Source organism: Henckelia pumila, unplaced genomic scaffold (assembly GCF_033568475.1).
Source record: "Henckelia pumila isolate YLH828 unplaced genomic scaffold, ASM3356847v2 CTG_80:::fragment_1, whole genome shotgun sequence".
Classification (NCBI taxonomy): domain Eukaryota; kingdom Viridiplantae; phylum Streptophyta; class Magnoliopsida; order Lamiales; family Gesneriaceae; genus Henckelia; species Henckelia pumila.
Genome location: NW_027331883.1, coordinates 1,595,446 through 1,613,379, shown reverse-complemented (window position 1 = coordinate 1,613,379; position 17,934 = coordinate 1,595,446).

Here is a 17,934-nt window from a genome sequence, read left to right as displayed (position 1 = left end):
AAATTAATATTGTTAGATTGTTTTTCCGGTTTTTTTTTTAACATAAATAATAAAATATCTTTTTGTTGCTAAAAATTGTGTTTAGTCATCTCAAATTTCGATGAATACACTAGTGAGAATAATCTGAGTTGAATATTCGAATTAACTATAAATTTGTTTAGTGGATAGTTTAGTATTAGACAAAATATAGAATCATAACATACACTTTGTAACATGTTTCCAAAGAAATTGATAAAATATTGAAACTAATAAAGGAGTTTGGATAGAAGCAAGATGTGTAATTATTTGATTAGCTAATTAGCAGATTAACACATCGGACCAATTAGAAATTTAGAATCGAAAATATTAAATCCTTGCGAGATATATAGACTTATTCAAAAAAAATTTCCATGTTGCATTCGTATTGTTGTATGATAAGAGTGAATTTTGTAAAGTACATAACTCGATCCCATAAAATAAGTGCTTCTTTTGGTGTAAAAAAATATATATAAAGGGATCGATCATCAGTACACGTTTATTTGTTTATGAAAATAAATAAATAAATTACAACTAAACTAAATGTTGAAACGTCTTCCGATGAAATTTAATTGCTTTCGAAACAAGTCTTTTCGATTTCCAAGAAATAAAGAACGTAATCAATATGGAATAAGGTCTACTTTTGTTCGGAAAACGTTTTTCTGTATTTAATTTGTATTAATAACAATGTAAGATCATACACTAATTAATATTAAGGTTTAATGTTTGTAGTCTGTTGACTCACAAAATTAACAATATTAAGGTTTAATGTTTGTAGTCTGTTGACTCACAAAATTAACAGAAAAAACGAAATATTAATGTAGATATATATTAAACATATTTATAGAGAAGTATTAAATATTGAGTGAATTGTGAATAAGTTTCTAAACCCAAACCTAACTTTTTTATAAATCCCTACAATAAAAATTCTTTCTTAAAACTCTCTAGGATCACCAAACTTGGTCAAATCCAATGTTTAATTCTTGTACCCAATTTATGCATTTATGTATGCAATGATTGTGCTCAATTACGGTACTTGAAAAATCTACAAAAATGGTATCAAAGCCTTAGGTTAATTATTCAGACTTTATATTATTCGTTAATTATACTTTTCTTTGTTGAGGAGAAGATTTTTACAAAAGATGACTTCAAACGAAGGTTTGAATCAAGATGATTTTATTTATATGAAATCCTATAAACAAGTTAATCTATTCACAATAGATTACTTACAACATGTTGTGATTAATGCTCTCAATTTTGAAGGGATAAAGAAAGGTGATTTCTAACTCTCAATTTTTAGAGATTACCCCAGATTCCTCTAAACTCTCCGGAGATCTTAGAGAAATTCAAAAGACGGTACAATATTACAGCAAGCAGCTGTATGAAATACCTCGACAAATTGATAAAATCATTAAGAAACAAGAAGAAATTCTTGGAACTCTAAAGGATCTTCAAAATAAAATCATAAATCTAGAACACACTTCTGGTTCTAGAAAAGGAAATACAGGAGGAAGGTTACCACTTTCGTTTGGTACCGAACCTTTGTTACATCAGAAAGGTAAAACCAAAGTGGTTCAAAAACCTTTAACTGATGATGAAATAATGATTAATCTTATAAAAGCAGTATCAGAGAAAAACACTATCTGATGACTACTTTAGAAAGATTAAATCTCGAGGATCTACAAGATCTTGCGGAGTTTTTTGCGAATCTCAAAGTAGTAGATCTAAAAATAAATTCCCCTGAAGGTGAACAACCCATAGGGAATCCCCCAAGATATGTGGTTAAAACAGAAGAACCACATAGTGAGTTCCATGTTGGAGAAAATTCACATCCAGCAGGAACCAGATCAAGAAGGAGTAAGATATCACTACATCAAACTCCTTATGGAAAAACTGTTTTAGACCCGATACATCCTTATGGGGTTATGTTAAACCTTGATGTTCTGGACTTCAAAAACAGAGAAGATCTCATAGATGACTGGACATCAACTATGAGAATAGCAGCAGGAACATTAGATCTCAATAAAGAATGATTTATTAAACTTCTAGAAATGAGTCTAATGGGATCTGTCAAGATCGCTTGGGAGATGACTATGCCAGAAACTAATAAATCAATCTTAGCAGGAGAATCCCTCGGCGAGATTGGAGGAAGAATGACCACCCTATTTAAAGCACAATTCATAGGGGTAGACTATTTCAATAATCAAGATACAGAGAAAAAGAGAAGATATAATCAAACTCTGTATAGCCTCGAGTTACATGATATCTGTTTAGTTGATGAATACATTATGTTATTCACTAAATATAGATGGAATTCAGGAGTCGAGGAAAATGTAGCTATTCAGCTATTTTTCGCAAAAATGTCAAGTCCCTTGAGAGAAATGCTGATTAAAGAATACGTTCCAGGTAATCTTGATACATTGGTAAGACGCGCCTCCTTTTTGAAATAAAAATTGGCAGAATGGTGCCATATGGCAGCATTGCAGAAGAACTACAAGAAAATAAGGGGTATAAATAAACGTACACCTTTATGTTGTAAAGAAAATGATCTTCCAACGATCATTGGAAACAGATCACATGGATTTAAAAGGAAGAAATTTAGAAATAATCCCTATAATAAAAGAATGAAAAGTTCTTGGAAACCAATAACATTTTGGTCCAAACAAAAGGCCAGATCCTATAGATCGGGTAGAAGAAGTGGACCTACAAGAACATCCCCAGCAACAGGCTCATCACAAAGTAGGGAAAAAACACCATTTAGAATAACTTTCAGAATAACTTTCAGAAGAACTCGTACAAGAGCAAGTGAAAGTTTCAAAGATTGCAACTGCTGGACATGTGGAGCTAGAGGACATATATCTACAAACTGCCCAGAAAATTAGAAAAAATAAGTTAAACTCTTTGAAGCAACGCCGGATATGGATGATGCGGTCTTCTTTCAAGATCTAGTCCAAATATATCAATTTGAGGATATCCCCTCAGATGAAAGCATATACGAAGAAGATATGTTGTTTAGCCAAGAAGAATCTGAAAATGAATAATTCTGAATTATTTATTAGAAATGAGTTCATTGAAATTCCAGAGATCTTTGGGAAAGTTGCTCAAGCAATATACCAGGAAAGAATCGAGTTTCCTTTAATTCAGGAAACAGACATCCAAATTCAAAACAAACCAGTTCTATATAAAGATCTTAAAATAGAACCTCGAAGATTATCTTTCTAAGGAAACCGAATGACAAGTAAGAGATGAGACAAATCTCCTATTCAAAAAATTCCACCAGAAGAAAAAAAGTTTTCTATAATAGGAAAACTTAGATCTCTAGAATGATGGAAAGAAGTGAAAATAATATTCGAAATTACAAGTCATTGGAACCAGTTCCCTAGTAACTCGATTTACTATTTGGAACAACGGGAAAAAGGAACTTACCAAGGAGTGATAAATATTGGAGAATTGGAAGTTCAAATCTGGGAAATTCCAGGAAAAGAAGTGGATCAGCTCATTCTTGGTCTAGAGTTCCTGGAGGATCATAAACCATGGAAACGCCTTGAAAAGGGAATAGAGTTCATGATAAAAGAAAAGACTTTGAGGATTCAATAATAATTCTACGAGATGGAAAACCAAGAGAATCGAATAAGGGACAACCCTTAATCAAATTCGAGAACTCCGTTCACAAACAGAGAAAGAAGCAACTTTTGAGATTAGTAAATCATGAGCATGATTTACTAAAACGCATTGAAGAAGTAGAAAAGAGTTACAATACTCTACCTACTGAGGCCTTAGAAGTATTAAGACTAAATAGTCTTAATCGGATTACTGAGTTACAATATAGTTTACTAAAAATGGCAGGACCATTTAGTAATCCCTTTAAGTAAAATGACAACAAGTCATTTCTCCATCTACATTCCAATTGGGATGTTATACAAACAATATAAGGCTAAATACTTTGCAGCTTATATTGACTCGGGAGCAGAAATTTGTACAGCAAAAAAAGGAGTCTTTCCTGAAGAATGTGAAGAGGACTTGCCAAAAATTGCTGGACGAGATTTCTCTCTCAGAATTTTAATTCTTTGTAAAGTAATAAAACAAGCAGAAATCCTTGGGGGAGGAGCAGGTTAAACACCTTGGTACAAGGTAAAGACACCACCAATCTATTTCCATGATACATGAGCTGATATCCTGCTAGAAAATAACTTCTTACAAATGTTTAAGAAGTACACACAAGACAATGAGTTAAGAAGACTTATGTTCACTACAAATTATGATTATAAAATTATTGTTCAAAGACTCAAGGTTGCTTTTTATCGACAATTACCGATAATATTTCGCAGCCAGCGTGGTGATAAAGGACAACTTTTTCACCAAAAAATGAAAGATCCAAGAAGGTTTGGAGAAACCATGTTAAAAATAACAACAGAACAAGAACTCCAAACAGATGATATGGAGCTTCTCAAGGTAACTCTAAATCACAGAGATATAGAGTTAGAAAATAAGGTATCCCTTGAAGATGTCAAAAAGAAGCTCAAAGAAAGTTATAATGAGCATCCTTTGGCATGGTGGGATAGAAATCAGCTCAAAGCCAGCCTTACTCTAAAGGAAGGAAAATAGTATGAATTCGTCAGATATAACTATATAAGCCTATCCCGGTGAACATAACAGATCAAAGAGATATGAGAATGATTATCAAGGAACATTTGGACCTTGGTCTAATCAAATAAGGAGTTTCACCATATAGCAGCCCAGGTTTTCTGGTCAAAAATCATGGTGAAATAAAAAAAGAAAAACCCAGGTTAGTTATTAACTACCAAGGTATTAATAAAATCCTGGAGTTTGATGGGTATTTCATACTTAGAAGAGAACATCTAATTAGCTGTGTACGAAATGCTAGAGTATTCTCAAAATTTAATTGTAAGTCTGGATTTTACCAGATTCGAATGGAAGAAGGCAGTAAGAAATTCACAGCCTTCTCTACTCCATAAGGACACTATATTTGGGAAGTTATGCCTATGGGATTGGCCAATGCACCCCAAATATTTCAAAGAAATATGGATAATCTTTTTAAAGATTATTTCAACTTTATGTTTGTTTATATTGATGATATTCTTATAGCATCAAAAAATATAGACGAACTTGTTAAACACTTAGAGATTTTCTCTAAAATTTGTAAAGAAGAAGGACTCGTTTATCTGAAAAGAAAGCAATCATATCAACAAGGAAAATTGAATTTCTTGGTATTGAGATTGATGAAACTGGAATAATTCTACAACCCCATATTGTGGAAAAGTAAAGAATTTTCCATATAAACTCAAAGATGTAAAACAACTCCAGAGTTTTATAGAAGTAGTTAATTTTGCAGGGATGGTCATAAACAACCTAGTAATGTACAGAAAAGTGTTCAGTCCTTTGTTAAAAAAAGATGCTAGGTTTATATGGACCGATGACCATACTAAAAGGGTAAACCAATTAAAATAGATATGTAAGAATTTCCCAAAAATGGCTATACCCGTAGATGAAGATGATCTGGCATTATTCACGGATGTCAGTGACAAATGGTGGGCTGATGTCCTTACCAAGATCACCTCGGATGGAGAAATACCATGCAGATATTGTAGCGGTCTTTTTTCAGAATCTGAGGCCATCAGATGGCATATCAACGAGAAAGAATTTTATGCAGTTAAAAGGGCTTTTGAAAAATGGCCATTATTTTTACTTGCTAAAAAATTCACGTTGAAGGTTGATAACACCCAGATAAAAGATTTCTTAAGAAATAAGATTGAATCCAAACCCGAGAAAGCTAGGTTATTAAGATGACAAGCATTATGTCAAAATTATATTTTTGATATTGTTATTATTAAATCTCATGAAAATATTATTGCAGATTTCTTAACAAGAGATGGAAGGCAGTGACGTGGATTCCATCATGAAAATGCAGAGGCATCTCAGAAAACACCTTGGGTTGCTTCAAACCGAGTTCAACCAGTTAGTCATTAATGCTGAAATGACTGGCAGGTTACAGCAAGCTGATCAGATCAAAGTATCTAATCGTATTACTGGATGTATGCAAGCTCAAACTCAACTATGGGCTGCTATTCAAGGGTCAATTGTTAAGGTTATAGAGAAACCATTGGTTTCTCATGAACAGGAAATGTTAAAACTATTGGTTTTACAAGAAGAAAAAATACAGCCACTTGTTGTAGAACAAAAGGTTGAGGATTCCAAAACCCAAGAAACAAGTGCTAATCTATCATCAGCTTTTGATGAATTGGATGAAACAACAATTGATGAGAATAACTCATCAAGTCAACCCTCCGCCTCTGGGGTAAAAGATGAAAAGATTAATCTTAGGCCCAACACTGACAAGGGTAAATCTAAGATTGATACTAATCCAGCTATTATTTCTCAATTCCAGGTTTATCAACAAAAGTGGGAGAAATTGATAACAAGGAGTGAAATCAATCCGAACACTTGCAGGGTTGATGTTGCAGGAATATATCCAAGGGTTTGACTAAAAAAACAATGTCAATCATAAGAATGTAAAGCTCTGGTATGAATTTTGGGCTTTGGCCTCAGTTTATACAACGTCGCCAAGCTTTCCGGAGATATCACAGTTACCAAAATGGATCCAGGAAGCAGTTCAAGAAACATGGGCAAATAATGATCATTTGTCCAGAGGAGATGTGCTAGAATTATATTTCTTTAGTGCAGCTTCAGAACCAACATGGAAAGGATCACACGAACCCTCTCATTTCAGCAAGCTAAGGAGACCTGATATGACGAGCCATAAATTTATCAAGGATCCTAAAGCTGAAGAAATACCCTTGGTGTCCACTTTTGGAGAAAATGAAATCTCAACCAGAAGGGCATGGGGTATTTGGGTCTGTCTCACCGAGATAGACAAAGTCAAATTTCCGTTCAAATTTTTACCAGAATTCTATGAATGGATCGTTCATGTTAAATACAATGACAAGAAAAACTACGGTTTTCGCGAAAGAACTCTTCGAAAAGAAGAGAAACTTTTTGTGGAACAACAAGCTGCCGGGAATTAAAGAAACTCGCCGAAAATTTTGTAACATGGCTCACATAGGAAGATGGTCAGAGGTTATCTGCCCAGAATGTCCTGATCAGAAGGAGCCAGAGTTCGAAAAAACATTCAAACCCCGAACGGATCAAAAAGATTTTATAGAGACAAGCAAAGGTGGACAGGGATCATCAAAGATGCGTTTTTTCATGGGACCACTACAAAAGCAGAAGATGCCCCGACAAGAATAAAGAAGACATGTGAGGAGGATAGAGCCAAAAGAAAAATGACGACATGTGACTCCTCCACCAACAAACGATGCCATCAATAATGGCATAACAGGACAAGGTGAATAACAGGTGATTCATCCACTAGCTAAAGATGCCATTAATAATGGCATAGAAGGATAAGACAAACAGCTGTAAGATTCCCTGAAATTTCTCGGTGAAACGAGTGGAACCTCAGCTATAAATACAAGCGTTCAAGGAAGCTGAAGATATCGATCATTCCCTTCAGTTTTCTTACAAATAAATTGTTGTAATATTTATCTCTATATTGTATTAAATTTTCCTTTTATGTATTTCAAGAACAAGGCTACTATGAGTAGCTAAACAAGTTGTCTTCTCCTCTTCAAAGGAGTTGATTTATGTAATAATATTATGTCTGAATAATTTTTCTAAAAGTCTCTTGTTCTTTCATGCTCATATTTTATAATTAAATTCATATACCATACGCCTTAAGGTAGAAAACGAATTAAGGCTGTGTTGGGTGTCGTTGAAGGAGGTTGTGCAGAAACCATCTGTTGCGACTGCGTGGTTGGAGTGTGAGAAGCATTTCGTAAAACTCGATAGGTATGACCCGACGACACTATGATCAAAAGGTTTTTGAATTTAATTCATCTGACGGAAGCATGTTGGACCCTAATCCAGAGTATATCGGCTGAAAACCTTGCGTAACCGATAATTCTGCTTGGCCTGAACTGGTTCGATAGGTAAAACAATGCCACGTACAAAGGATTAAATATTAAACACTTTGTTAAGACAAATTTGGGGACCACTAGAGAGTTGAAACAAAGAAATTTGAGTGTAGGAAGTTAAGAGAAAAAAATGTTTGAGTTTGAGGATTTTAAAATAATTTACCCTTAAATATTAATACTTTTGAAGAAGTCACATTTGACTACATAGAATAAAAAAGAAAACACATGATTCCACTTAACTTAAAAATCTAGCTTCTTAAAAAACTTTTTTAAAAAATATCAGGAAAAATTGTTTTTTTGTCATGTATGTTTGTTACTTTGCAATTTCAGTCATTTATATTTTTAGATTTAGATTTCAATTTTAGTTCGCTATCTTTATTTTTTTGGCAATTTTAGTCTTTTTTTCGACGTGACACTGACGTGACACCAATTCAGTGCTGATGTGAAGCTGACGTGTACAGTGTCACGTAAGCATTTTCGAATAAAAAGGAACGAAATTGCCAAAAATCAAAACATGCAGGACCAAATTTACAGTTTTCCCAAAATATCGTGACATTTATAATCTTTCCAAAGTTTATATATATAATAACATATAAAAACGGCTTCTTTGTCAAATTTGTAAGTATACATAACATCATACTTAGCTTAATTAAATGTTGTGATTATGGCCCTTTTCGTATATTTTGGTTTCGAAAAATTGAGCGTTTTGAAAATACATGGGGATTAATTTAAATACAGGAGAAGACGTCAACCAGTTTGTAACATACCAAAGTTATTGATGAAATCCTATGTTTTTTTTTAAAAAAAATAAATCCAAAGTTGTAGAGAGTAATGCCACGCCAAATGAGTCCCATCGCATTATTTAAAGTGAAAACGATTTACAAAGAAGATCATTTTCAGGCAGACACCAATATCTTATTGACGTGTATATTTTCGTTGTATACTAGCTGATCTTGGGCTGTCGGTTAGCCGATTAAATAAACTAGCGATCGATCGATAATCACACGATACATATGTAATATAATAAATAAAACGTAAGTAAGTGAAAAGTGGCGAAAATAATAAAATAAATAAATATATAGAGCGGAACTATTTTGATAATTGCGATTAATTTAAATTGACAATAATAGTGGGTTCTATCAAATAATAGAGAGAGTGTGGTTTTGATTTCGACATCTTTATTTTTTTTATCAATAGAAATGATTTATTGTTTTCATAGGATCAATGTGTAATTTGATTTGGTTTGACATTGATTGATCAAAACAGTTATTATAAGTGGCTCAAGTTTTATACATGAATATGATATAGATGTTATGAGTGTGTTTGGCCGAATCAATGAAAAAATTCAGAATTGGTAACAAAAGTTGTTTAAAAAAAACAATTAAAAATGATTTTCTTAGAAGCTGTTCCTTTTAGCTTTTAACTTATGTTTCTATTTTTATTTTAAAATAAAAACAAAAATATCTTTCAACATTTATCCAAAACAACACTGTTATTTCCTTTTTCTTTTAAATAACAACACTTTAAAATGTTGGAGTTATTTAATTATTTTACAAAACTACAAAAGTTGTATCCAAACTCATCATATAGCGTAGTTATTAACCAAATTATAAAAAAAATTAAAAAGCATGAGAAAATGACACATTCGCTATAATTAGTGACCTTTTGAGGTAGCTTCGGCATCGAGCTGCAAAAAATCCAAACCGGACAATATTTAAATGATTATTTTGTATTTATTGTGATGTTGGATCAAATACTATATATCGTACAGGTAATATTAATTAAAAAAATTATAATAAAATATTACAACACTTTATTTAGTTATTTACTTTGAATTTATGCAAACTTGCCGACACTACTAGATAAAACTTTCAAGCGATGGTCGGTTATTTTTAAAAATATTTTATTAATTTTTTTTTGAGCAAAAACTTGTTATTAACTTTTAAAAACATAATTGACACGCATTTCATTTCAATTATATATATCATGTTTTTTTGTTTGCTTCAAAGTTCAAATACATTGATATGTACCATATTTAGCCATTTTTCTTCTATTATTTTTCTAATATATCCTTTTATAATTTGGAAATATTATAAATAAATAATTAATTAACTAATAGAAATAGAAATATTTACATAAAACGCCTTACATAAGAATACAATTAAAAATTTAGCTAGTATAATAAAAATTTAATTTTTTAATCCGTATATATATATATATATATATAGATAGACAGATATAAAACAAATATTACAAATGGAGAAGGGGTTATGCTATTTTTATTTACGATTTTTACAAAAAGATTCATTTGCACATTTTCCAACGTAATGATTACTTGTGTTTCCATTTTTTACTCTTATTCGCAAAATACCCTATTAATATATTATATTAGTTCAACATTCATTCTAACATTCGTTCTAACATTCTTTCTTGTTTAAAAAACATTCTCTCAATATACAATAATTTAATTTACCTAATTTCATGATATATTAAATATAAAATTTCACGATAAAATATCAAATTTAACTAAATAATAACAAAATATCATGAATAATTATTGTAATTATCGCTTGTTTAAAAAAAATTAACAAAGAGAGCCAGTTGTTCTGGTCAGAGCGACGTCGCATCATGTATTGGGAAATAGGAATTAGGAATAGCTAAGACAGGCTATCTGCCACCGACCTGATAGGAACCAACTTTTTTGCCTGTGTTTTCTATTTTCCCTAATCACACAATGCTTAGTCACCCTTGATACGAGGAGCATCACTATTTTTATTTTTTAAAAAATAAAATAAATTTATCATATATTATTATTTTTCCCATCAATTAAGTATAAATTAAGAGTATATAGAATTTAATGGATTGCACTAATTTTTCTTAAATAATTTATATAATTCACTGTTGTTAGCTTACAACTTTAACTTATGATAATTCGAATGATTGGATGTCGTTCAATTAATGTAAATTACAAAAGTACAGATAAACCGAATTAAATATATAACCACATATGTCAATTATGCATTTTGATAAATTAATTCACATTTAATTCATCAAATAAAATTTTAAAATTCAATTTGAGTCCTGGTGGTTGAATCTATATTTATTGAATCTTAAATTCATTGGATCACTATTTAGAACAAAATTATGTTATTGATTATTAATCATTACTCCTTAATCATATCATCGTAACAGCATTAAGCATTTCCCAATTGTCACCACTAGAGGCTACAATTACCCATTAATTTTTTAATTATTAGTACATGTGGATGAGGTTTTATGTGTTGTCACCGACCCGATTGCTAAGGTACTGTTTGGTAATCTATATTATTAATTTATACATAATTTATCTTATTCAATTTTGCGTTATTTTCGTTATATTATTTATTTATTTATTAAGTATTTATTTTACATCAATCAAATCATTAATTATTTATATTACATCAATCAAATCATTCAATTTAAATTAATATATTATCTATAATAAATAATATTATTCATATTTTATTTATTATTTAAAGGATAAAATGATAATTTATCATGTTTATCATAAAATTTAATCAATCAAATCAAATAAAATATAATCTATCAATCAAATTAAATATTATATTAACTATTATTTTTATTTATTTTTTATTACATTATATTACTTATTTATGTATTATTTATCTCTATCATACCTACTAAACGATAACTTAAGTCTTTTCTTTTTTAAATTACTAAAAAGATTTTTTTTGCCCCATAACCTTTCATAATACTTTTTGTTCTATACGGGCCTGAAAAATATATGTTAAAAAATTGTAATTGTTTATAATATGTTGTTATAAGAACTTGAATTTATCATTTTCGTGTAAAATGAGGTAGCTAATGAAAGAGTGGGTGCCCGGTAAGCCAACTTGTGGCTAAGGGCTTTGATGACTCTTTGTATAAACAATCTTTTGTTTAATATAATTTACACTTTTATTAAAGGCAATGACTTTATCTTTCTTCATATTGTTATATTGTGATATACTATTGTTGTTTTGATAAAGACCTTGAATATACTATAGTGTATGTAAGATGTGGTAGAACATGGGGATGTCTATCATGAAACACATCTTATAGTCACTGTATATTCTAAACTGTTCCTAGTCGATTGAGCCGTCCGAAAATAAGGATAAGGATCGCTCGAGTTTGAGACTAGCATTTGCGATGCAGAGTACCACGTTTCATTGGTAAGGAACATAGAGATGTTCGAAGCATGCAAATGGATATTCATACGATGAATGATCGAACTACCCTATCCGGACTTTCCAAGTGGTTATCACTTATCGAGTGGATGTAGTCCGCGGTTTTGGTTGTACACCATTAGTCCTTACTACTTGAAACATCATTGAGACTCTATATGCTAGTACTGTGCTTTGACTCGTTTACCGACTCTATTGGGGTCATCAGGTGTCGGGATTGGGTACAGTTACGACACATATAGGAGTCGATGCTTTGTTGTCAAGGATTCACCACATACTTGCGAGTGTGGATATCCTATGCGATCTGAGGAGATATTAGTGTGACAAATCTCTGGCCAGAGTACATGATGTGATTTAAGAAATGGTTTCTTAGTAGCACATGCGATGTCACTATTTGATCTTCAAGATGTATTGCATAGTTATCGAATCTCGAGCGACTCTCGATATACCAATGGTTGTTGATTCGATCGGGATATATGGATGAAGGGACCGTACTGTACGCTAACCAAAATCTATTGGTTCTTGTAGGCACTATCAGTGATACCTAGGGAATCATGGGGCGATGTTGCTAGACGCTCTTACCATGATTCGATGGGCAAGTCGGAAATTGTTGTTCCGAGTCACAAGGAGTTGTGAGCCCACGGCTAGCTGTATCCCTGAACCATTGAGGGTCACACAGTGTAATGGATTTTTAATCCCCGTTGAGATAGTTAAATTTAAAGAGTTAAATTTAATGAACAAAAAAGTTGGACTTCTTATTTAAGAGTAGAGGAGTAAGATTTCCTAAAATGACATAGTGATGGCCATTTTTGGAAATCACTGAATTCGGATTCAAAAAAATTTATCTTGACTTTAAAAGGTGCAGAAATGGTTTCTGTGCACATTGGTGAAATCGGTTTATCAATCGGAGTCACGATGAATTTTATATTAATTTCTGAACATGCGGGCTTTGCTTGTCGGGCTTGAACTTATGACTAATGGGCCCTAAGCTGTTAGTGGCCTACATTATAAATAAGTTATTGCAGTACAGAAATTACATACAATAGGCCACAAGAATGTTCGAAAACCCTAGTTAATTTTCTAAAAGGTGGCCGCCCCCTCTCCCTTTGCTCGAAATAAAATCCAGCCTGTGATTTTGAATTACAGTCTGGTTTAACGGATCAAATTCGTTAATCTCTTCGTAGAAACTTCTGATAGATTTTCTAGTGCAATCTATCAGAGGGATTAAATATCCGTTCGTGGACCTGATTGAAGAACAGTTCGTCCATCAGTTCCAGGAATATACAACAAGAGCAGAGAAATCTGTTGGTGTCCAAAATCTCGATTCGAGATTAAAGGTAAAAATTTTATAATTGTTATTTAATTTTTACACACACAATTTAATCGTAAGGTTGATACCTATTATGGAATCGTTCCATACAAAAATTTTAAACTTCCGCTGCACCGGGTATCAATCCTAATTGATCTGATCGCCGCGTTCTTCAACAGCTAAGTGGATCAAACAGTTATCATAAGGGTTTATTATGTTGAAATTTTGTTTTAAATTAAAATTCTAAATGAAAATTATGGTTCATGAATGTAAGAGTGTCATTTGGCTCTCCATATTTTTGAGTTAATTTGAGACTTTTGACTATTCATATTTTTGAGTTAATTACAATATTAATTGAGTTAATTAATCTTGCATTACTCTTAGGCACCGTTTGGTTTGAGTGATAGGATAAGTAATCCATAGATAAGTATTATAATGCAAATTAAAAATAAATAAGAAAAAATAGTTAATACATTATTTGATTTGATGTATAGATTATAGTTTATTTGATTTAATTGATGTAAAATTATTAATTAATAAATATATAAATAATATGACGAAAATAAGGCGAAATTAATTGAGACAAGTTATACATAGATTAATAATATATCAAACCAAACAATGTCTTAGTGTGTTTTTTAAACTTATAAATAGTGTCTTCATTTCCTCAATCCGATCCACACACGCAAAAGATATTCAAGATCTCGTTCAAGTATTCACTTGCATGTCATATTTTTGCTTCTAAATTGGCATCCGTTAAGTTTTGGTGATAAACTGAATGTACGATTTGAGTTCGTCCAAGTAGTGAATTTATGCTTAGTTTGCTACTGGTTCAATCATTGTATCATGAGAAACAGACGTCTGTACGTGTTGATCCTCGAACACATTGTGGAGACAACAAATCTATTTTAAAGAAATTGTACTTATCTAAAAACCTTTATTAATTTGCTTTGAAGTTTTCTTATTATTTTTTCATTTGTTTTATTGTTTACTTGTATTGTTTTTATTGTATTCACGTTTTTTGAGTTTAATATGTTGGTTAACATATTGTGCAGTTGTATTTGCGAGAGACAAGGTGCAACCTAGACGTGACATGATTAAAATGTTTTTTTAGTTTTAATTACAATCTTGTGTCATTCGTCTTTCTCCGAGCTCTGTTTGTTTCCAACCATTGGATAATTTAATTTCGTATAAAAATGTAAATATTGGTTGCTGGGTGGTAAAATATAAATATAAAACGGAGACAAAAATCATGTTTGGATTGATCAAATCTGGTAGTACTAGAAGAAAGAAGAAGCAATGTGTACATCACAAGCAAAACCTGACAAAAGAATCTACGAGAATTTGGACCCCTCTTTTACAATCCAAACAACTGCTACTTTTCCTTCAGTTCTTTTGGTTAATTTGTTTTTCTCATTATCATTGTTATTATTATTTCTATTGACATAATATATATATTTGGGAAATATATATTTCTGGAATTGGTCTGAGCCGATTCGATTTTTAAAATAATGCAAGTCCAAAGAGATCCAAACAAAACATATATATATGTAAAAAGATTGTGATTTGCGGGTATTATAAGTTTTGTTGGCTGAAAGCTAAAGACAGATAAAAACGTGCATGTGAACCTTATGCTCTATGGGGATTTCTGATGGACACCAGCTGATACAGGAAATTATATCATGTGAGTTGGATATTATTTAATTATATATCCTAAACGTTAAATAATATCATAATAAATAATGACACATATGCAATTCATTACAAAAATTCATGTTCAATTTCACTACCGTCACATAAGCAATTTACGATAAAGAAGATGAGCTCCGATAAAAGAAAATCATATATGAAATAAAAAAAAATTTATCAAAATTGTGAGGAAAAAGATGTGCGGATCAATAAAATATTAACCGAAGTCGCACATTCATTAATGAAAACGTTGATCTCAAATGACCAAGTCCAAGTCCATATGAAAAATAAAATGAAATGGTCAATAAAAATTATTGTAATTTGTACCTTGCTCGAGAAAATGTTTTTTATTTTTTATTTTTTTGGTTTTGTTTTTGTGAGCGACAGAAATTAAATAAGTCGACAAGGCCGTGTGAATGCGGCCGCGGCCGAAGAATTTGGCGTCGCCAATAATGGAACGTGATCGTCTGGAGCTTCAATCATGGCGGGGAAATTAATTAACTTACGCGAAATAATTTCAAATTTATCGATTGTATTTAATATTTATTTTTAATTATAAATACAATCGAAATATTCGATGAATCTGATGATGATAAAATCTTAAATAAATGCATTATTTATTTACGAATAATGATTTGGAAGTTTATGGTGTTATGTATCTAAATTCAAAAAATTAAATTCGTATGCATATTTTCTATTAGTTATTATATACAATCTCTTTTACTAAATAGTCACATTTACACGTAGAGGTAGTGTTTATTAGATCTTTTAAAAAGCACTCCACAGTTTTTTTTTCACAAATTTTTGAAATTTTATAAAAAAATAAATTGAGAAGTATTTTTCATAAGCTATTTCAAATACACCCATAATATTAAAAGACACTCACTTATATTATATGTCACATTAAGGAGTACTTGAATGCAATATCAAGAATATGTTTTTTTATGAAACAATTATATACTTATGTTCATGAGAATGATTGATGTGATCCATATCTCTGTAATAAAAACAACATTTATTTATATAAAAAAACTAATAATTTTGAAGAATTAAGTCAAACGAGATATAAAAATTAACGAATTAAACGATGCCATGAGAATTTTCGTAGAATATCAAATTATCTAGGTGTGGGTATTGTGACTATTATGTAAGTATTCATTGAATTTTTAAGAGCCGTATTATGTAATTGTTGAATATGCCATATTGCTCATGGTTATTATTGGTATGAATAATTATGATTATTATATATATCATTATCATCATCTATTGAAGAATGTGTGTATGTACATATATTTGTAATTTGTGGTAGTGGGGCCCTATTTGGAGCAGGGATGTCCGAGTCAGAATTGAAAAGACATATCAGCAAAGTTAATTTATATTTTATTATATATAAAATAATAACAATAAAACATGAATAAGAAAAAGCAGGCAAAGTACAGAAATGGCAGCACTACTTTTTATGGCCAGTTTGGGAATTCGCATCACGTGCATGGATTTGTACGTTATTGTCTGCTCCCCTACCCTAGTTTTTTCTTCATATCACCGCGACCTACCATATCTATCCCATTAATTGTTTTAATTTTTTTTAATAATAAAATTAATATTAGTAAATTAGTGTATTTTGGAAGATACTTCGTATTGATCTTAATAATTAACGAATTTAAATTGTACACCATTGTTAAATATCGATCTTAATAATTAGCAGAATTTAAATTGTTTTATTTCTTAAATATATTTTATTGTGTGATTATAAATTAATTTTTGTTTTGACCATTGTGCTTAGAAGAATTGACTATATGTTGGATTTGAATTGGGCCAAACCGCCAAACTCTTTAACCTCTCAAATTTCAACTCGTATTGGCCCACGTTTAACAACCACAAATATTACATCATTGTGGGGGAACAAGTATAATCTTCTATTTAATTTTGTACGTGTTTACATTTATTTTTCTGAAAGTTATAGTTCCCCCATGTTTTTTTCCATGTAAAAAAGTTATATTGCAACTTGCAAGTTTAGTCGTTCCTATTCGTTGATATTGTTGATCAATGCGAGACTTGAATCACGGTGTGTGTTTGTGTTTGTGTTTGTGTGTTTTTTTTTTTTTTTTTCTTTTCTTTCTTTTTTTTAAAAAATGTTTAATGATGTTTATTCAGATCATTCTTTGATATAGGCCAGACCTTTGAAAAATAAAACGAACCTAGCAACTTTCTGATCCATACAAGCTAGCGCGGGTTGGGTTCGTAATTTCCCGAACCATCTTGCTAGTTGTTGCTTTACCCAAAAAAATAAAGATATCGAAATTTCCATAATCAATTTTTTTTTTCTGAAAGAGGGATAGGGCAAATTATTGCTCCGGAATAGACAATGATTATATTCATAGTTTTGTGAATGTAGAATAGAGGTGTTCAAAGAGTATACTCATATCGAGTTTGATCTTCTTTGACTCCAAATTGGTCTAAATTCAATATGAGTTCTGGTAAAAATAGGCGCAAACTTTTTCAATACCATGAACATGGCAATAAATAAATTCGAGAATCCTGTCATTTCCGTCTTTTCGGTATGATTTTTTTTTTTTTTTTTCACAAAAATTTGAGATCAAATCTCATGGCTTAACTTTGTGATACTGGATCAAATATCTGACCCACGAAAAGTTACCTTTAATGTCCAAAGTAGTATATGAATAAATAATGTAGGATATCGGACTAA